At 44.3% G+C, this 23093-nt stretch overlaps 1 long non-coding RNA gene across 1 annotated transcript; it reads right to left on the bottom strand.

Moving 5' to 3' along the window:
• Positions 1–4698: 4698 nt before the first annotated feature.
• LOC115481100 lies at positions 4699–21994 on the bottom strand. The gene is made up of 3 exons (XR_003943887.1): positions 21985–21994; positions 20807–20810; positions 4699–4779 (listed from the first exon to the last, which is right to left on the bottom strand). It is a non-coding gene; the product is annotated as an uncharacterized LOC115481100 (long non-coding RNA).
• Between the last annotated feature and the right edge of the window lie 1099 nt (positions 21995–23093).

The following is a 23093-nucleotide window of genomic DNA, read 5'->3' as shown; positions in this document are numbered from 1 at the left end:
TCCATCGGTCCCTGTTCCCCCCCCCCCCCCCCCCCCCCACACACACACATCTTCCAGTGAGACTGTGGTTGGAATGCTTTTATGTTTCACTTATATATTCAAATATTTGTCAAAATTTGCTAATTTCTGATCTGAAGAAGAAAGTATTGCCTTCGAAAACTAATCAAGAAAATGCATCATCTTATTTTCTTTTCTTTGTTTTATTTCTATTTATTGCTATACCCTAGAAAAGGATTTTAGAAGATGAGCAGAGAAAAAGTAGGCATAAACTTTCAAAGCAAGGCAGTTGGTACTAGGGCTAGGTGAGCCCTGAAGTCTAATTTGCTCATTTCCCTGCCTACTGGAGTACCCCAGACTCTACTCTCTTTTCCACCACAGATCCTCTGTGCTTTCTTTAATTCCAAGACAGTTCGTAATGGGCTGTCAGAAACTGGTGGACATTTTCCCATTTGCACTCTTCCTCCGCCCTCCCCACATACTCACAGCACCTTGTGCTATCATTCAGTCCAGCCCTAGACCCTGCAAACAAGCCAATGCAGCATGTGATATATGAATCATTTTTCACCTATTTGGAAGTGAAAAAGCACAATGTCAGGAAATGATTATTCCTGGAAACTAAGCTTTTAGTCAGGAGCCAGGTGGCATGTGGCCAGGGATCACCATTGGTCAGGCAGTGTTTGGCCACTGGGATCGACACTGTTCCATCCCATGAGAAATTCCCTACTTTGTTTTGCGGGATTTTTCCTCTCTTTTCCATTTGCCTCTTAGGCCTACAACCACGGTCATGGAAAAATTATTAGAGGGAGAACATTTTAAGGATATGCAATAATTCTAAAGCCCCTGAGAGCTGGTCTCCAATCAGATCCTGCAGGTGGATGAACATTTCAAGCACTATTAACCTTTCAGGAAGGAACTGGTAACTGGTCATTCCAGTGCACCAGAAAAGGGATGGTCCTTTCCCCAAATCACTTCTTATTTCCCGTAGAGCAAATTAGCTGGTCTTGGAGCCACAAGGGATGCTTCATTCTGGCCTTGACATGGGCTGGTAATATGGTGCAATGGTTAGAGTTCAGATTTGCAGGCCCGGAGCCCCACTGCTGTCTCCTTCTATCTCTCACAATAGGATTTTGCACAAATGAAAGCCTTCAGGACAGGGACATTGTAGATTTGTGAGTTATCTTGTACATTACCATGCAGACAGATAGAACTATATGAAGAATTTAATATTGGAATCCTCCCTCGATCATCCAATGTTTAGAAGACGTATCAGTTGATAAGAGGTAACCAAGACAGCATGCTAACATGGGAAGTCTGGCATGGGCCATGCTGACAGTGTCTGATACTTTGCCCAGAAGAAGGAAAGCTGCCCATAGGAAAGGGGAAGGGAAGGGAAATGGGACTTGATATGCCACCTTTCTGAGGTTTTTGCAACTACATTCAAAGCAGTTTACATATATTCAGGTACTTATTTTGTACCAGGGGCAATGGATGGTTAAGTGACTTGCCCAGAGTCACAAGGAGCTGCAGTGGGAACCGAACTCAGTTCCCCAGGATCAAAGTCCACTGCACTAACCACTAGGCTACTCCTCCACTCCAAAAGATGCAATTCATATTCAGTGGCACTTAACTGGCTAGTGCCGCTGAAAATGTCCAGTTAGCGCCCAACTAAAAACAGGCTATTTTTGGAGGCATTCCATGGGCAGAGTCAGCACTTGGCTGGTTAAGTGCCAATATTTAGCACTTAACCGGCCAAGGTAACCGCATAAATAGGACTACATAAAAGTCAGTCCTATCTCCGTCCTCCGCCCTCCGTCCGCCACCGCCCTGCATTAAAATCATCACAGTGCCTCATCTGTCACCTCACTCCGTGACAGAAAGCGCAGCAGCAGATTGGATTCGCCTCCCTTTGGGCCTTCCCTCCCTGTGTCCCGCCCTCGTCTGACGTAACTTCCATGAGGGCAGGACACAGGGAATGAAGGCCCGAAGGGAGGCGAATCCGATCTGCTGCTGCTGCGCTTTCAGTCACAGAGGTGACAGGTGAGGCGCTGTGATGATTTCAATGCGGGGGGCCCGGCCCGGTGGTGGATGGTCGACGGAGCCAAGGGCGGGTGAGATCGGGGACTGTGGAGGCCTGGGCCTGGGGAATTTTGCCCCCCCTTGGGGGCCCTGATCACACTTATGGTTTTGCTGGCTCCATATACTCTGAAATTCAGTGCCAGAGACTGAGCATGGCCAGGCATTGAATCTCCAGGTATAATGCTGGCAGCGGTCAGCAAACCGCTGAGTGCCACCGGCTGAATATTGACCCTATGTATATTTAAAGTGCTATGAGGCACACACAGTGCTTCACTATGGGCCCCTTTTATTAAGCGGTGGTAAGCCCAATGCGGGCTTACTGCTCGCTAAACAGGAAGTACCTCTGGGCTACTGCAGCAGCCTGGTGGTACTTCCCACCCCTCCAAAATAGCCGTATGGCAAGTGCTTTACTTGTCACATGGCCATTTCTTGCAGGAAAGAGACTTCCCTTTTACTGCTGCGGTAAAAGGGGGCCTCAGCACATGTGAAAAACACACGCTGATGCCAGCACAGGCTCCCTTTTCCCGCAGCTTGGTAAAAGGAGCCCTATGATAATAATTATTCAGGTACAATTAAGACCATGATTTAAAGATTTTCAATTAAGCAAGAACATGAGGCAATGGGTGCTAAAGTAACTTGCCCATGGTCTCCATATGTGTCTGTGGCAGAAGTGGTATTTGAACCCTGGCTTCCCTGGTTCTCAGTCTTGCTCTCCCCACTAGCTACTCCATCAAGTTATTGCAAATAAATATGTATTTGGGGTCAATTGGTATATGAGACAACCTAGCTAGTCAACTCAACTCCCATTGGCCTTCAAGTTTATTAGATGGTACCTTAAGTTTGCTTATGTCCTCCAATAGGATGCTCAGTGATTCCTAGGCCATGGTCAGAGGAAGGTCAAAGTCATAACAATGTGGGCAGAAAAGACCAAACAAGGGCTTTCAATATAATGAAATAACTGCTCAGTTAATCAGTTAGAAGTTAACTTTCTCTATTGGATAAATGCCAAGGTAAATCCTTTTCCTGTGGTTTCTAGTCATGTCCAGACTAAAGGATGGACCAAAGTACAGATGCTCAAGTCCAGGTCTTTGGCTTTCTCAACAAATTTAATTTTCTGGACAATTAAATAAGCAAACCAACTCAATCTCATGGATATTTATTGGGTGTATCTTATTAGACTCATTGTGGGGGGAAGGGGGGCATAGTCAAAGGGCCAAGGACTAGAACTGAGAAACATTGTGCTAAAAGGCCAGCTGCCTACAATCCCCTCCTTTAGAACTTTTCAGAATATCCCCAAGCACACGTATGATATATAACCAGTCATGCATATGCTTTGGGGATATCCTAACAATGCAACCAGCTGGTGTGGGGGAGGAGGGGTACCTGAAGACAGGTTTGGTAAGCACTACAGTACTAAAAGCCACCAGTGATGGAAAGAAGGTATTCTCTGTGCACTGACATTCTGCTCCAGTGAGCCAAGGCTGCACTTTTCAAGCCCTTCCTTTCAAATATGGGAATTCCCCAACACCCCTTGCCTCCAAATTCAGGTGCTAAATGATTATCACACTTGTTCATGCTCATCAAATTGTCAACCCCCCACCCCCAGATATTATGCAAGCTGGAGCCACAATTTTTAGAGATCTTTGCCTTGTATCAATAAAATTGATGCCCTCCCTCCCCCCTTGCCGGCGACCACCCTACACTGTTGCATTCTCTATGATTTTTTATGCTCATAGAACCAGGGTTAGTGATTCCCTATATCCACCCCAGTACTGTCTGCCTGATGATGTCATTCTTTGAATCTTATGCCAACACTAGCTACTTTGGAATCTTTGCAGAGTGGCAGAAAAATGCCCATCTGCAGAGCTATGGCTGAGTGGAACAGCTGTGGCAGGGTATGTATTACCCCGCCTTTCAGTTCCCATGGGTTATGAACAGGATACATGTGCCAGGGGTTCAGAGAGTAATTTTTAGACGTGAGAATAAAATTTAAAAAACAAAACAAAAAAAGCATTCACAGCACAAGTGAAAATAAAAATACAGCCCCAGAAATACACACTAATTCTGGTTTTCTTGCATATGCATCTAAAATTATACCAGCTCATTTTTCTCAAGCAGTTCCAGTATGATTATAGCTAAAATCCTGAGGCAATGATTTTTTGATTGCATAAGATCCAAATTACCAATATAGTCTTCAGTTCAATAAGAAATAGTTTCTATTCTTAGGAACTAGAGGGTTGCGGAGATAGCCCTCATGTCTCTGGTGAGGGGTTGAGGTGCAGAGGAAAAACAATACTGGATTTACCAGAACATCTAGGGCTAGATTCTATATATGGCGCCTTAAATAATCGGCACCGAAAACCCCACATAAACGGTATTCTATAAGCCGTGCTTAAAACTCAGTGTAAATTTAGGCGTAGCCATTTGCACCAACCAAAAATGTGGTGCAAATGCCAATGCCTAAATTTACGTGCGGAGCACAGTTATCCTATAATTAGGTGTGTAACTGAAAACCACGCCCATGATCTTCCCCAAAATTCCCATGACCCTCCTGTTTCCACGCCCCCTTTTTGGACTCCGCATAAATTTTAGGCACGGATCATGTGCCTAACTTTACGTGGGTAAGTCCCAATTAGATCTAATTAGTGCCAATAATTGCTTTTTTTAAAGCCAATTATTGGCAGTAATTGGCTCATTATTCTACTAAATTGCATGCGCAAGTTGGAAACATGCCTAAATTTGCATGCGCTATTTTTGCAAGAGCTATGTTTGGTAGCCTGGCTGTAGTTCCGGATTGGCAAATGGGGAGCTTATTGCTGCACACCAACCCTTTAGTAAAAGGGCCCCTATGTGTTAACTGGCTTAAAAGTAACCAGATATTCAAAGCCAAAGCCCACACAAACCTTAAAATATCCAGGAATAACTCCATCGGTGGTGAGCAAAACACTAACTGCTGCTGGCTGAACACTGGACCCAATGTGTTCAGAAACCTTAGTTTAGTCTACAAAAGTAATGCTTGCTTACTGCAGGTTAAAATGCACTACCATGGGGCATGCTTAGGCATCTAGCAGTAGTTTTGCGTTTGGCGCGCACTACCCACACACTAAAAAATAGAAAATATTTGTTAACACTGGGGGTGTGTTTGGGGATGGAAAGTGGATATGTTCTGCAGTAATCAGTTAGCGCAGCTGCATTGCTGCAAACTAACCAATTAACGCGTCGTTAGAGCAGGAGCCCTTTCCACTTCGTAACAGGGCTACCGAGAGCTGGGCCAGGGGTAGGGCTGCCCCTGCCGCCCCCCCCCCCCCAGGACCACTCTGTAGCCAGACCACAAAATTTGGCGTGACCGGAGCCCAAAGTGTGTGTGGGGGGGGGCACATTTTGCCCCATCTCCCTGCCCCCCTCCAGAACTCCAATTACCTTGGCTAGCAGGGGTCCCCAAGCCCCACCAGCAGAAGCCTTCCTCCAGCACGACGTGAAGGGGAAAGCAGCTGCAGGACAGGCAATGCATTGGAGAACTGCGCTGCAGGAAGGCTTCTGCTGGCGGGGCTTCGGAATCCACCTCCATCCAAACAAAAGGCCCCCTGTGTCTGCTCCTTCCCAGCCTCTAAGGGGGGGCCCAGCACCAGCGTTTTCTCTCTCCTGCTCCTGCTGAAATGCGATCACCCGGGTCCTGTCAGGAGCAGGCGAGAGACAGATCCCAGCGCTGGGCCCCTCTTGGAAGCCGGGGCCAGGGAAATCTTGCCCCCACTCGGCAGCCCTGCCAAGTAAATAGGTGATGGTAAGGGCTCCTGCGCTAATGGTCACATGCTGATTGGGAAATTAGCACATAGCCATTAATGGGGGAAATAGGAAATGCAGCCATTTTACAGTCATGCTAAATGTGGCCTCAGCATGCAGGAAAGGTCATGGCTGCCATTTTGGAACTGGGAATAGCATAAGCAGGAGACTTGGGCTGGTGGCAGCAGGGGTCGGGGATCATGTTTTTGGATTCTGATCAAAAATGCTCAGGCATTTTCAGCCAGAACCCGAACCCGAATTTTGGGTCGCTTTCAGTGCTGGATCTGAAAACAAAAATGAAATTTGGCCAGCCTCTAGAGAGAGGTGATATGATACAGACATTTAAGTACTTGAAAATTATTAATATACAAACAAATCTCTTCCAGAGACATGGGGGCGGTAGAACTAGAAGGTATTAATTGAGGTTGCAGGGAGGTAGACTTAGGAGTAATGTCAGAAAATACTTTTTCACAGAGAGGGTAGTGGACACCTGGAATGTCCTTCCAGGAGAAGTGGTACAGTAAAAAATGGTGAGCGAATTCAAAACTATGTGGGATAGATACAGGGGATGCCTAAATAAAAAGAGGATGAAAACACGACATAGCTGTTGAGGTGTTATGTTGGGCAAGAGTGATGGGAACTAAGATCAAAACCAGATTTCTATGTTTTGTGTCCTGCAAATGTCAAAAGACTGAAGAAGATTCACCAAAACCAGCATGGGGGAGCCAGGGCCGATGCCAGACAGACTTCTACAGTCTGTGTCCAGAAAAATGGCAAAAGACAGGTGAAGCTTCGATAACTCCAGTGCTGTAGATCACTTTATTGTCATGTGCTGCAAGCGAGGGTGTCATGTGCTCAGTGGGGAAGGGAAGAGATCTTGACTGGTAAGCTGAATACTGTCAGTAATACTTGGGGATGCTGTATGGTTATAACGAAGAATCCATGTTTGCCTATATGTGGTTGGCATGGTGGAGACTTGCAAACCAGTGTTTAAGCATGAGTGGCTGTGGCCTGCACAAAGTGGTGGGTGCGGCTCTGGCCACCTTGTTCGGTAAACTGGATGGACCGTGTGGGTTTTTATTTGCCATCATTTACTGTGTGACTGTGTACTGGCCTCTGAGGGAACTCCTGTTCTGTAGACTGTGGGTCAGGATTGTTGTCCATCCTATTGGAGAATTGTGCTCCTATTAAAAAGCATTCTGATAGGCGTAGCAAGTTCTCTTCTCCTTTCCAGGGTGAGCTGTGCTCTACATAAACTCTGTACACCCTTATAGCAGCTTATCAGGCCATGGCTGCAACATTATTGGATTAGTAAAGGCTGAGGTATCTTTTCATCTCTTCTTCTTCCTTCTCACTCTCAGGTGCGGTGGGCTGGCATATCCATTTTTGGTGCAATGGTCTAGCCCAGAGATGGCTGGACGAAAGGTTTCTGCTAGATTAACAACTGGGGTATCTTCGAGACTAATATGATTTGTAATCCTTTTTTTGTTTTTAATAGGGGGGTTGCATTGACTTTTGAGTGAAATAAATCTAAACACCTTGGATTCCTAATATCTATGAACACCTTATACAGTACAATATATTTCTTATATATTGCATTCAATGAGGAATATAAACAAGAGAGACTAGGCATTCTTAGGAATTACAATATTTTGAAAATAGACAAACAGCAAATTTTAACAATTAGGTATCACAAATATCTGAAATAAAACTGCTTTATTTCTGAAATAACATATCATTAGTCATCAATCTTATCTCAGATGGCAAAGTATTCCATAACTTGGTGTCTGATAAGTAAAAGATAACATAAATATCTTTATCTCACCCTTTCAAATTAGGGAGATTGTAAGTGAAAACACCACAAGATCTAGACAAATAAAAAGTTAATGAAGAGGGGAGGGGGAGGGCGAATAAAGAGATGAGAGTGAATTACCAAAGAGCCTGATGTGAGAAAATAAAGGCGAGAGTAAATAGAAACCACACAAATGTTACACCAAAATAAGGGGGCAGTAAGGGAATAGGAGACAACTGGAGAAAAGAGTGAGATGGGTACTGAGTCAGGCATGAAGGACTTGGCCTGGTTTTCTTCTCTCCCTATGATTTCTGAAGCCCTTGCATGCAAGTTCCTGGAGGAAGGAAACTGACTGTTGCTTATGGACTAGGATGAGAGTGTATCCTTAACATCTGTAACTTTGTGCCTGCTGTGGACAGTCCAGGAAACAGACCTTCTGCCCAGCCATAGAGCAACAAAGGAATGTTAGTTAACCATCAGGAAGCCAAGACATTTTCTAACAGCTAATGCAGAGTGGGGGAGGGAAGGCAGGACTTCCACAGTATGAGTAGGTCAGGATTTTTATTTAGGGGAAGGTGGTAAGATACCCATATTTCCCCCACAGAACTCAACTATTTCCCTCAGCTGCCCAACTTACTCTTTGCTACTGTGGAATAGGAATTGGATTTTCTGTAGGTATTTATTTATTTGAAACATTTATAGTCTGCTATTTCTAATCCTTGCTCAAAGCACAACAAAGATAAAACCATTGAACGTAACAAATCAAACAAATAAGATTATAAACAAAACAGCATTAAATAGCACAAAGGAAATAACCAATAACTTGCACCCTTTAAAATGCACAATTGAACATCATACATTAAATATTAAACTTTGTTTCATGTACGAGGGAAAATTTCACCTCAATGGAGTAATTTTTATAACAGGGCAATTATGTCAAAGTTAGAAAAAGATATCTATTTTAAGCCTATTTAATAAAGACAAAATAGGAACTTATGGGGTCCTTTTACTAAGGTGCACTGAAAAATGGCCTGCAGTAGTGTAGGCGCGTGTTTTGGGCACACGCAGAATCATTTTTCAGCGTACCTGCAAAAAATACCTTTTGAAAACTTTTGCTGAAAATGGACATGTGTCAAAATGAAAATTGTCACGTGTCCATTTTGGGTTTGAGACCTTACCGCTAGCCATTGACCAAGTGGTAAAGTCTCACTCGGTAACCAGGTGGTAATGACCTACGCGCATCCAATAAGTGCATCCGAAAATAAAAATTTTAGGACATGTGTATCGGGCGCGCACCAAAATTAAATTACTGCAAGAGCCACATGGTAGCCAGGTGGTAACTCCATTTTGGCGTGCGTTGGGCATGTGTAGACACTTACATGGCTTAGTAAAAGGGCCCCTATGTGCCCTTATGAAATAGTCATCCATAACCAGACTCAATCTCACACAAATGCCCATGCACAAATTTACACTTATTCCAAAGATGGTATATATAAGTACATACTGTAAGTACATAAGTAATGCCACACTGGGAAAAGACCAAGGGTCCATCGAGCCCAGCATCCTGTCCACGACAGCGGCCAATCCAGGCCAAGGGCACCTGGCAAGCTTCCCAAATGTACAAACATTCTATACATGTTATTCCTGGAATTGTGGATTTTTCCCAAGTTCATTTAGTAGTGGTTTATGGACTTGTCCTTTAGGAAACCGTCTAACCCCTTTTTAAACTCTGCTAAGCTAACCGCCTTCACCACGTTCTCTGGCAACGAATTCCAGTGTTTAATTATGCGTTGGGTGAAGAAACATTTTCTCCGATTTGTTTTAAATTTACTACACTGTAGTTTCATCGCATGCCCCCTAGTCCTAGTATTTTTGGAAAGCGTGAACAGACGCTTCACATCCACCTGTTCCACTCCACTCATTATTTTATATACCTCATGTCTCCCCTTTGTATTCTTTGAGTGTATCCATGTATTTTATAGGTGTAAACTACGCACATTGAAAAACCTCTATAAAATTACCCCCATTGCCTAGGTAAATAAGTTATTTGAAAATTGCCCACCCTCCGTGCAAGTAAAAGGACAGTTCTCTGAGTTCGTGTGGCTGTTAGGAACTATAGGTTTGCTTTGATTGTAGCTGTTCTTTGTGGCCCCCTAGAAACTACCGCACTAGGCAATCACCAGATCTTTTTGATGGTTAATATATCCCTGTCTCCAGACTTTGCAGCTCTGTATTAATGCAGAAGCTCCCACTGTTAGATCCCTCTTCTCCCAGCCCCTTCACCTCGATGTGTTTCAGGTCTGAGACAGTGAACAGTACAGAAAGTAAATGTTTTCATGTGCATCATAACTCCCCAAATCTATAAAGTCTGAAAAGAACCCAAAGCCACATGCCACACCCCGGTTAAAAGAAGCTACTTATTCTAGGTGCCTCTTATCAAACAGAGGAGATTTTTTATATCTTTCTGTCTCACTGTCTTTTCTGAGAAGGGAAGCTCACACAGTTGCACACTGTGCCAGCAGCTGACACAAATTCATCTGCTTTTATCTTCCCCACCCCCCACTCAACATCTGCTTTGATCAAGACAGTGCTATGGTCTCAAAAAACAAAAAAAAAAAGCAAAACCCCACAACAAACACAAAAGCAACCTCTCTAGGACTGAAGTCTGTCAATATTTCAGCTTCATAGCTTGTTTACCACCACTTATTTTGAACTGATCTTCTGCGGTTTATTGTTATTTTTCTAACCTCTGTCCAGATGTGAGAAACTACTCATGCCTTCCACTATGGGAGTAGAACCTATATATATGCACAGAGATGCTGATGAATACTAGCATAACCAGGTATAAAAAGCCATACGTATTTAGGCACAAGCAGCACCTATTCCAGCTGGTGTAAATGCTCTCACCTATATTCTAGAGATACACATGCAACTTACAGTATTCTGTCAGTTATGTGCATAACTTTATGTCCTGCCCAGACTCCACCCATGTGTACCCCTACCTGCAAACTACACACCAGGGGCAGACTGACCATAGAGGCAACCGAGCAGTGCCTGGGAGCCCAAGGCTGTGAGGGGGTGAGGGGTCCACTGCTTCCCTCCCACATACCTGATGTGCAATCTCCTTCTCTCTTCTCTGGAACTGGGATGCCCCTGTCTCCTCCCCCTCCTGCACTCCTGTCCCCAACCCCCCCCCCCCCTTCACAGGCGGGGGCACTGGCAGCTAAATTGGCCATCTGCTGCTGACACTGGAACTTCCCCCTTCTGACATCACCTCCTTCTTCCACAAGCGTGGACCAGGGCAGAAGGAAGTTCCAGTGTCAGCGGCACATGGCTGATTTAGCAGGACCAAAGGAAAAGGTCAGTGGCAGGGGGAGAGGAAGGCAGCAGGACAGAGGAGGGCAGCAGTAGGGCCAAGGGGGCCTAATAGTCCTCATTGCCCAGGGGCCCAGACCACTCTCAGTCCACCCCTGCTACACACTCTTGGAGAATAGCACATAGCTGCATATTCGGAATGTACACACATATGTGAATACACATACATGTATACTAAACATTTATGTGTATGTGTTAGTGCCTATGTGATAGCATACCCCCTGCATTTGCTTCAAAAGCTGTTATGAAAGAGCTGAGATGTTGGGTAGAGGCCAACCAAACTTTGGTTTCGGTTTTGGTTATGGCACCAAAACCAGCCCCAAACCCTTTTCCTGCCTGGTTTTGGTTTTGGCCAAAAAGTTATTTTAATTTTCAGCCATGTTTTCAGTTTCAACCAAAAATGATCATGTGTTTTTGCTGGAGGCAAATGTGCTTTGTCCCATTTATAACCCTCCCTCCCCCCTTCTCCTGAACAGGAGTTGTCCCTCCTCTTGGATCCCTCTGAGTGCCTCCCCTCACCTGTAGGCCCTCCCCTGGGCCTATCTCACAATCCTGGGTGGTCTAGGGGTGTAGTTGGGGCAAGGATGGTCCCCAGTTACTCCTGCTCATTCTGGCTCTGCTTTCTGCTGCGACTGAGACATCGCTCCTGCCCTGGCTGTAGCACTAGACCACCAAGGGTTGTAAGTTAGCCCTGTGAGTGGCTACTCTTTGTATTTTTTTTCCTTTTGTACTGTGATTGCAAGTAATGCAGTTATGGTCCTGCATAGTATTTATAGGGGAAATACAGTGCTTCAAATAAATGCTTTTGATACAAAATTATAGTGGGAATTTAATTCTGTAAATGCGGGATGATAGGTTCATTAAGAATTAGCATCTCTGTGGTGTTATTTATTTATTTATTAGGATTTATTTACTGCCTTTTTTAAGGAATTCACTCAAGTCAGTGTACAGCAAGAATAAGTCAAGCATAAGCAATAGACATTTACATCATTAAAAACATTCAAATAATATAAAGTTTGGCATCGTATGCTACATTACAATGTCAACACAATATACAATAAAACAATTTAATAGACAGTATAAGGTGTAAGCAAGATGGAACAGATAGACAGATAAAATGGAGTAACAGGAGTAAGAAAATAAGGGGACTAATTTAAAGAAAGTAGTGCATGAGGTCAAAATGGTGCTTTATTAACCTGCTTCCTGAAGTACAGATAGTCTTAAGCGAAGCCTTTCAAGGAGTACATTCCAGAGAATGGGGGCTACTCCTGAGAAAGCTCGCCTGCGGGTATTACATCATGTGATGTCCTTTGGAGAGGGTGTGGTTAATGATATTCCTTGGGAGGACCTTCGTGACCTTGGAGGTGTGCAGAGGGAGATCCTGTTCTTCAAGTACTCTGGGCTATTTCCTTTAAGGGCCTTGAAAATCAGACATAGAGTTTAAAATTTGGCCCTGTATTGTATTGGCAGCCAGTGACGTTTTTGCAAAAATGGTGTCATGTGGTTACGTCGCTTACACCTTCTATTAGTCTTGCTGCAACATTCCGAATCAATCTCTGTCTCCCTCTGCTGGTTGATGGACGCGGCCCACTCATAATGGATTCATCTGCTATGACTAAAGGAAAGAAAATTACCAAGGTAAGAACCTAATTTTCCCTTTGCAAAGGATTTCTTAAGCAAATGATGTGTACCCATGTAGCTTTCCCCCACACCCTCCTCTTTGAAAATTGCTTCTTTTGCTGTGTGTGGAGAATGGATAAAGTGAGAGGGCAGGCTGCTAGAATGATAATGCAGGGGTGTCATGAAAAGCGACCTATGAACTGACCAACTTCCATAAACTACTAAAGACCCATCTCTTCGACAAGATATACCACAAAGACCAAAACATGTGAAACTTCCACATATACCCAGAAATGTTAATAATGCCTTCTGTTATATTACTATCATGTATTCCATTACCATGTAACCCAAAATCCTTCTGTAACATCAAATGTCTACTCTTTTCTCTATTCCACTATCCATGATGTATTGTAAGCCACATTGAGCCTGCAAAGAGGTGGGATAATGTGGGATACAAATGCAACAAATAAATTGGAGCTGGTACAGACCCTTTGTAGTCAGACCAGTGTAGAGTGCATAACAGTAATCCAGTCTTGATGTTATCATGGCATGCACAACTGAGACAAGGCTTGCCTTCTCAATGTAAGGAGAGAGGCAGCGTAGTTGTCACAAGTGATAGAAGCTGCTGTTGAAGGTTGCTTGGATTTGGGGATCAGAGTAAGTGTTGAATCAAATTGTATTGCAAGGTTCCTGACTTGTCATTTCAGGGGGAGTTCATATTTCCCAAAAGAGATTTTGATGTCAGGTATGTGCCCACTTGTGTTAGGGACCCATAGAAGCTTAGTTTTACTTGGGTTCAGGCAAAGATTGTTGTTTTCAGTCCATTCTTAATTGATGTTAGACAGGTTATCAGTTTATTCAGGGCTGTAGGTAAGTCAGATTCAATGGGTATAAGTAGCTGCATGTCATCTGCATAGATGTAGAACTGAGTGCCCATTGACCGAATCAGCTCGGCTAGTGGCTTGAGGTAGATATTGAACAGAAGAGGTGACAGTATCGATCCTTGTGGTACCCCACAGGTCAGTGCCCATATTGGCAATGAGGTGCTGCTGAACAGTATAGATTGTTGCCTGTCTGATAGATAAGATCTGAACCAAGCAGCTATTGTTCCATTGATACTTGGTTTTGCCAGTCATGCTAGCATGATATCATGATCCACAGTGATAACGTCAAAAGCTACTGAGAAATCTAGCTGTACTAACACTGTTGATAGTTGTCCATTAGAAAGAAAGGAGTTCATGATTTTTGTGGCATGTGCTATGAGGCCCCTGCTCGCCTGATGCACTATCTTTGATGGGCAGGGATCGAGGGAGCAGGTAGTTGGTCGAAGTTCTCTTAGGATTTTGTCAAGGCCCTCCTCTGTTATTGGGTTAAAAGTCAGCTATGGTAAAAGCAAAGTGGTTTTTAGTTTCAGTTTTCATTAGCTGCACTCCATTTGTATGAAGGCTATTTTGCTTGGAGGTAAAATGTGGTCCTTCATTATTTAAATGATTATATTCTGGTTTGGATACTGAAGCTCTGACAATCCCCAGCGGCCCTCAATATTTCACATTCACACCAGAGGCATAGCTAGGTGGGGCCACAGGGGCATGGGCCCCCACAGATTTAGACCTGACCCCTGGTTTTGCTAGCGGGGGTCCACAACCCCCCACCAGCCGAAGCCTTCTTCAGCACCAGTCTCCGGTGCGTTCGCTGATCAGCGCTGCACTGCTGCTGTCTTCTTGAGTCCTGACGTCCTGCACATTCCTTAAAGTGAAACTAATCATGCTCAGTTTCACTTAAAGAAACGTGCAGGATGTCAGGACTCAAGACAGCAGCATAGATCAGCGAATGCGTGGGAGACTGGCGCTGGAGAAGGCTTCGGCTGGTGGGGGTTGGGGACCCCCACCAGCAAAGGCACCTTGTGATGGTGGCGGCGGCGGCAGCGGCAGCGGGGGGGGGCGGTCGGAAGTACTGGGGGAGGGGCGGTGGCGGGGGGGGGGGGGGGGTCGGAAGTGGTGGAGGAGGGGCGGCAGATGGGAGAGGTAGGCTAAAATGTGCCCTCCCACCTTGGGCTCTGAATCCCCTTCCCGCCGAGGTCTGGCTACGCCCTGATTCACACAACCAAACCTGAGTTTTCGGTTTTGGCTTTAGCTGAAACAAGGTGATGATTTTCAGCTACAGTTCTGGTATTGGCTGAAAGCTTTCAGATGGTTTCAGAGTTTCAGTCGAAACTAAAAAAAAAAAAAACCCATTTCAGCTGGCCTCTAATATAGGGATTATCATTTTATTTAAATTATTTTATTTATAAAATTTAAACATAATCATCACATGTAATCTTGCTTACAGAAACATAGAAAACACAAGGAAAAGTAATAGTGAAATCAAGAAAAGGTAATACAAGAAAAAAAAAAGAGAGAAATATATAAATCCCTGACATTTCAATTTAGCCTACCAATACAAACAAAGGCGGAGTTAGTATCAATTGGAGTACATAATTAAGAAACGGAGAAAAAAAAAAAGAAAAGGCTTAACAGCTTGAAACCATTTCCCTAAATCATACAAATCACTCACTAAGTTTCAACTACAGGCAGGGCGGGTATTACAGACAACTTCTTTAAATAAAGAAACGAACGTAATTGATCTGGTAAAAAGAATATGTACTAAACATTCAAATATTTCATCAAACACTTACAAGGATAACATAAAAAGAATGAAGTACCCAAGGAATCTGTCTCTTGCAGCATGGCTAGAAACAATTTACATATCTCCTGTGTGGCTCTAACCACCTCAGTGTATATCCATACTCTTTGTCCCAGATATTGCAAATTTGGATTACGAAAGTATAGTCTCAGTAAGGCATTTAAATCTTGTTCAAAGACAAAGCTCACCAGTAAGATAGCTCTTTCCTGTATTTCCTCAGTAGAAGATTCCAATATTGCAAAAATATCAAGAACTTGTTGATTATTAGATTGAGAACTAATTCTTTTCTGAGGCAAATAGTAGACCTTATTAACTGGAGGAAAAGTTGTATCTCCCATGCAAAAGCTTGTACCAAAAAGTTGTTCCATATAATCATTGGAGTTCGTCCCAAAAAAGACAGGCAAGAGCAGAGGTCTGCAAGATCCAAAACAATAAAAATTTCATAACAATTATCATGGAAATAAAGAAAGGAACTCCATAGCTTGATAGGACAGTCCTACAGGCACAGGCAGCTCCTTGTGACTCTGGGCAAGTCACTTAACCCTCCATTGCCCCATGTAAGCTGCATTGAGCCTGCCATGAGTGGGAAAGCGCGGGGTACAAATGTAACTAAAATAAAAATAAAATACTACATGCACTCAAGAATCACACTCATCCCTGAAGATAATAGCAAAGAAAGCCTTCACATCGCTCTACTCCTAGCTATAGATTAAATGCTAGCTTAAAGCAATAAGTTTTCAACAAAACCTTAAATTTCTTATAATTTGTCTCCCCACGGATTTCCTTAGGCAAGCAAGTCTCTGTCTCTCGTGGCCACCCAATGGACCTTTGTTAAGGGAGGGTTCCTCATCCTGAAATCTTGCTAGGTGTGTATAAGATTGTATGCCTACTCAAATATTGAGGTTGCTGAGGTAGTTGAAAGTTTGAGGATTATAATGAAGTTGGTACACATGTTCAATGCCTTCAGTATGTGTAATTAGCTTTGTAAAGTATTGTTGTAAAAGAAAATAAAGGAAAAGCCTTTAAACCTTTTGGTCTTTCTTTCAACTTGGATTTTCAGTGCTAACCAGCTAAGTTAAGAGCATTGAACATCTCTTCATTGGGCCACATCTCCTGCTCAGAAACTGACAATTAGCGCCAAAAGAGAGAAATACCTTTAGGAAGGATTACCAGATGGCTCCAGATCAGCAGGGACAGCCTGAGCTAGTTTTGGTTTCAACTCATTCAATGCATAGGCCTGGAGCTATAGGAGGACTATTCTAGTGTTTAAAACGCTGGTTCTTAATTCAGTGATTGAAATACACTAGCCAGGCAGTTTTTCAAGATAACTCATGTATATTCATTATGGATAGATTTCATAAAATGAAAGCCTGCATGCAACCCTCTCATGCATATTCATTGTGGATAGACTGACATCCTGATTGGCTAGGTGTATCCCAAGAACTGGTTTGGGAAACATTGTGTTAGAGCAATGGGCAAAGATAAGCCAGGGTTTATATCCAGAGCTGATGTTAGACATTCAAAGTCCCAGGGCAGAAACCGAGCAGGGGACCCAAAAGCTGGCCTTCAGCTTAAGCCTCCTTTAGCTTGAGGCAGGTTTGGGGCCCCCTATGGTGTGGGGCCCAGGGCAATTGCCCTGTTTGCCATCCCTGATGCCGTCTCTATTAATATCCCAATTCTGCCACTGAAGTGACATTCCTTGTGACTGGGGCCATCTTTGGGGTTGGGGAGTAGGGGTGGATGCCTGGGGTGCTGTGGAACAAGACCAGCCATTGGCAGTCCCAAGTGCATGCATGAACCAGGAATTCCACACAGGCCCCCATCGATTTAACCTGCTCTGAGTCAAACCAGAAGTGAAGTACAGCAGCAACCCCCCCCCCCCCCCCCCCACCAACATAATCTGCTTCCTCTCTCCAGGCTGGGTGCCATCAACATGCCTCCTGTCTCTCGGGGGAAGGGCATAACCTACCCTAGAGTGGCCCCACTTGTAATCTTAGGTAAGTCTGTTTATCTTTCTTGCCTCAGGTACCCACTTACATTATAAGCTCTTTGGGGCAAGGACTTTTGAATTCTGAACACTTATCACTACTGTAGAACACCATGTATGTCCAGTAACACTATGAAAATAAGTAGTATGGTATTGATTTCCTGAAGAAAATCAGCACTACAAGTCCCTGCATGCAATGGAGCAAAACCATGATTGGCTCAGTCAGTCATTGATGATCTGGTACCTACCTTTAAACCTCAACTAGACTTAAAAACAAATCAAAATCTATGAGATTTCATTTTACTGATTTAGAATCTCAGCTGTGAAAATTTTTAAAAAAAACTCAGCCCAGCAAGGTAGTTTAATTCAGGGGCGTATCTGGACTCCGGTGGTAGGGGGGGCCAGAGCCAGAGGGAGGGGGCACATTTTAGCCCCCCCCCCCCCCGCCACCACCGACCCCCCCCACCATTGTCAGAGCCCCCACCGCCACCAATGACTCTCTTCACCCCCCTCCCGCCGCCAACCCTCCCCCCGCTGCCGTTGCTTACCTTTGCTGGCGGGGGGCCCCAACCCCCGCCAGCCGAGGTCCGCTTCCACCTGCCGCTGCCTTAAAAACTACTTCTTCAGCCGGCGGGGGACCCCAAACCCCCGCCAGCCACCCCGAGGTGTTTAAAATTCATCTTCAGCCTCCGTGGCCGTGCTGCTGTTGATAAGAGCTGTTGAATCCACTTCGGAGTCTGACGTCGTTGTACGTTGTACGTGCTGCGACGTCAGACTCCGAAGTGGATTCAACAGCTCCTATCAACAGCAGCACGGCCACGGAGGCCGAAGATGAATTTTAAACACCTCGGGGTGGCTGGCGGGGGTTTGGGGTCCCCCGCCGGCTGAAGAAGTAGTTTTTAAGGCAGCGGCAGGTGGAAGCGGACCTCGGCTGGCGGGGGTTGGGTCCCCCACCAGCAAAAGTAAGCAACGGCAGCGGGGGAGGGTTGACGGCGGTAGGGGGGTCCAGGGCAAAATCTGCGGGGGCCCAGGCCCCTGAGGCCCCACGCAGATACGCCCCTGGTTTAATTACTGCTACAACCACTGCTTAGTATCTCTACAGTGCTGTTAAAAGTATGCACTGCTGTATAAATACACATAAGAAACAGTCCCTGCTTCATGGAGCTTACAGTTTAATTTAAACAGAGAGATAAATCAAATACATTTCTCATAACTATTGCAAGCAAATATGCATAAAGGCACAAATAAGAGGGTTTGAACCAGAATGCAGCAGAACTGGACCAAAATCTCATTCAGGCAGAGTTGTAAGGAAGTAGAGTTAAGCAGTGGAAAAAAGGGCTAGAAAACTAAACCACTCTTTTTCCAGCCAAAAGTACATCTCACAGTTGATATAAAGCTCATTAGAAGAATCTGTCTTTAGCCATTAACCGGAAAAACAAAACAAAAAAAAAAAAAGGCAAAATGCGAAAACCAAACCGCTTTGAGCTCATCTTTGGGTTTCTTCAGTTTCCAAACCACTGTTCATTGCTTGCATGGGCTTCCCACAAACCTGAAGCATGTGCTGCCGAATGACACTGAGGTCAAAAAGCAATGCATCTGTTTTTAGTGAGGGTGCCAGTACCTATCTGTGGATAGAGGTTTTAATCAAAACATATAAACAATTTGCACCAGCAGCTAAGACATCTAATCCAGGTTTATGGTTTATTAAAATTTGCAGTACCACCAAAGCTAACTCGCAGGTCTCAGCGGTTTACAATAAATAAAATGTACAAGATTGAAAATAGAAAAGAACTATAATTTGGATAGGAAAGATAACAGCAGAAACCAACTCACTTCTATAAAGTATAGCAAAGGAAGAAATAAAAACAGACATACAGAAACAACGGAGTGCTAAAAGATATAACATACTACCACAGTGTCAAATTCTCAATGGGAAACAAATTTAGAAAAATTCAAAGGCTTGTGCAAAAAGGTGATGAAACCTGAAAGGGATCTTTGGCAAGTGGTGCTGGTTCACTGCTTTCCCACTGGCAGAGAATAGGCACTGTGTTGGTCCACCAGAGTTAAAGGCATGTATTTTGTACAACATAAGATGAAGTCCTAGTATGGGGGGAGTACAGGGTCAGGGCATGAGGTTCAACTACTACTCTGTGGGGCCAATGTAATGACCTTCAGCTAAAATCTAAAGACAGCCATTGAGTGCTGTGGTAAGGCAATACCACCTCCTAGTCACAAGTAGGTGTGGGGAAAGGCCAAGCAAGTTATTGTTGAAGGCAGGGGCATAGCCAGCCCTCCAACTTTGGGTGTGCTCAGGGGTGGCCGGTGGAGGGGGGGAGCAAAGAATTACTCCCTCCTCCTCCTCTCCTCTCCCCTTCTTCTCCCCGCATGCACTAAACGTACCTTTTCTGGCAGGGATGCCGAGGCCCTGCCAGCCAGATAAATAAATACAGGTGCCCTAGCCTCTGCCCTACTCCTCGTATTACTTCCTTAATGCACAAGTTAGTGGCATGCCTTCAGCCACTGCACACCACTGACTTCTGCTTTAAGGAAACAGCGCAAGGAGGAGGGGAGCGGTGGCACTGTATTTATTCAGCTGGCAGGGCTTCAACATCCCTGCCAGCAAAGGTAAAGCTGCAGTTCTGGAGGGGACCCAAGTCCAAAGAGGGGGGACCCAGGCTCCCAACCCCCCCCCCCCCCCCACCACCACCACCACAATGGCTACGCCACTGGTTGAAAGCCATTTTGCCCAATGATCAAGAATGTTTTCTGGATCTCAATCATATACTGAAGCTATATTTGCATGAAAGCTGAGTGTTCTCTTCAAGGACTGCACGCAGACACCTGAAAACCAGACAGACTTGGAGGTGTTGAAAGAGAGGATTGAAAATCTCTGTTCTAGAACAAGAGCTCAAGGCATGCAGCACCAGGGTGGTAGGTTCAGAAACAACATCACTTCTTCATGGAGAGGTCAGTGGATGAATGGACTAGACTGCGGTTGGAATGGTGCAGAGAAAAACAGTAAAGGAAATCTGAAAAGCTTAGGGTAAATACAGAGTAGTTGCAAACTAGTGAGAGGGGAGCCAGAGATCAGCCAGGATCTATGGCACTGCACATGGGGTGGAACCAAGCAGCCTTGAAGGGCACGACAGTCATAGGAACATGGCTGAAAGGTTTACTGTTATAAACAACCGACTCTTCACTCCCTCAAGAACAGAGGCAACGGAAGAGGCGACAAGGGAAAAACAAAAGGGCAGAGAATGGAAGCCATCCTGGCAATATTGCAGGGCATGAGGTAACCAGGTTGGTACTGGCAGGTTACGACTCCTTAGAACAGCAAAGACAGAAGCAAAATACTTTGCATAAGCAGCCAAAACAAACCAGAGATAGTCCAGAGAAGGAGAAATCTCAAGTCCAGTCTCAAATAAGTTTATTGAAAAATTACCCGATTCGGCCAAGTTTTGGCACTCACACCTTCGTCAGGGATCAAAAAGCACAATTCTTCATTGGCACATAGAAAGGACAAATATACTTGCTTCCAATGCTAAAGAACCAACAACCATGTGCTATTTCTGACAGCGTCACGGTATACTGGTATGAATTCACCATCATTTATTGTATATGGGTCGATATTCAACTTTCTTCAAATTAATCACCTTACTTTCTAATTCTTCCTACTTTCTTATTCATCTATATGTTACAACTTTGCCTTACCCTTCACTACTAATTATAATGTTCTAGTACATATTGTGTTGTCATTGCAAGTAGTATACCATGCCATACTTTGAATTGTTGTTCGAATATTTTTACTGCTCTAATTGCCTATTGCTCATGTTTGATCTATTCTTACTGTACACCGCCTTGAGTGAATTCCTTCAAAAAGGCGGTAAATAAATCCTAATAAATAAATAAATAAACCATCAGTACTCAGTGTTGTGCTGACCACTGCTAGCATTATGCCCAGAAATTCAATTCATATCTGGGTATCGGCATGAATTTCCAGGTTTGCGGAGCCAGTGATAGTCAGCACTTAATGGCTGTGGGACAAATCCACCCCCTGAACCCCCTTAAAATAGTCGGTTTGCAGTTTGGTGCTAACCAGACATTTTCAGCAGCTCTAACCGGTTAAGTGCCACTGAAAATTAGCAGTTAGCTTCGAAGGAGCAATTTAACTGACCAGGAGTCACTTCTGGACAGTTATATCGACCCCTGTATTTTTATTTATTTACAATTTCCCAGTGTTTAACATTTACAATGTTATTGTGAAAAATGAGATGGAAAGCAAGGTGTTTTGGGCTCTTCTCAGGTGAATTCAGTCTTAAAACCACAGCTTGTCGCCCAACATGCAAGTCAGCAACTTGTGGTTTTCCACATAGAGCAGAACTGTATATAGGACAGCAGCTCTGTGGAGAGATTTAGAGCTTATGAACACACAGATGAAGCTTTGCCACATTAAAAACATAACTTTGCACGAAGCAAATTGGCAGCTTAAGTTAAATAGAGATGCAGGTGTCCATGAGTTGTGTATGAGAAGCGACTGAACAGGCAGGAAAAAGGATGTTGTAAAAGGCCTTTAAAATGTCATATAGGAGAAAATTTTATAAAACTTTCTGTGCATAACACCTCATAAAGTTATATCACATGTAAAAGTATCACGGTACAATTAGGCTTGTACTTGTATGCAAGTTTAGAGTAGGCATGTTTAGGGAAGGAGTCTGGTAGAGCTCGGGCAGAGTCATGATTTACATACGTATTTTATATGAGTGTATATGCATACTTTACGTACTAATATTTACGCCTGCCTCTGAGCAGGTATAAATGTCCACATCTTCAATGAAGGCACGATGTGCCAGTATTTTATAAAGACACATAGCTCTATAAAGTGGGCACTAAAATGTACATGTAGAATATAAACATAAATGTTTAGAAGAATGGCATGTATGGGTATTTGTGTGCACACACATGTAAATGCCAAAATTCCACCTGAGAGCTATTCTCTAAATATGCACATAATTTACACAGCATGTATTTTACAGGTGCGCATACATATGGATGGAGCCCAGGCGGAACTCCTATTTACATATGTAACTTACAGAATCTATATAAATAATTCTCACCGCCAACGTTCTGAAGCTCACCCTGTGGCAGGGAAACTCTGAAGCCCTGTACTATTGGTAGGCTAGGATGTGAGCACCACTCACTCTCACTCATGGACCCGCCCTCAGCCACGCCCCATCCAGACATAATTCACAATCCCAACGTTCTAATGAAGCCACAAGCTGCAAAGTCTCCAACTTCCGTCATGGTGTAGATATCCGCTTTGCCCATGACTGTGTGCCCCGCCCTCGCGTCACAACGTTATGACGTACAGGGTGGAGCACTGACACTAATGGGCTCCAGTGTAGCTCCGGCTGGCCCGGGGAAGGCACAAGGCACGAGTTGCAAAGAAGGTCGAAAAAGTACTGAAAACTGCGAGCCAGGCAGGGGCAGGAGTAGGGAAACACGCAGAGCGTGTTTCCCTACTCCCAGAAGTTAACGGATCCCAGTCATCAACATTCACCTTTAGCAGGAAATACAGTAGAAAGATGTGACCCAAGGAAGGTTGCAGTGAAGACCACATGTAAAGATTTCTGCAATTTCCAGATATGCAGCAAAGCACCACTACGAGACCGAAGAGATCAGCCAATCAAAATTCTCGCTCCGCCCCTCTTCCAATAATAAGTCGCACCTCCTTTACTTGCTCCCAATACGAATTCGCTGTCACCAACTACGTGACACCAGAAA

This window comes from Microcaecilia unicolor, chromosome 11 (genome assembly GCF_901765095.1).
Source record: "Microcaecilia unicolor chromosome 11, aMicUni1.1, whole genome shotgun sequence".
Taxonomy (NCBI): Eukaryota; Metazoa; Chordata; class Amphibia; order Gymnophiona; family Siphonopidae; genus Microcaecilia; species Microcaecilia unicolor.
This window is presented reverse-complemented; position numbering and strand designations above follow the sequence as displayed.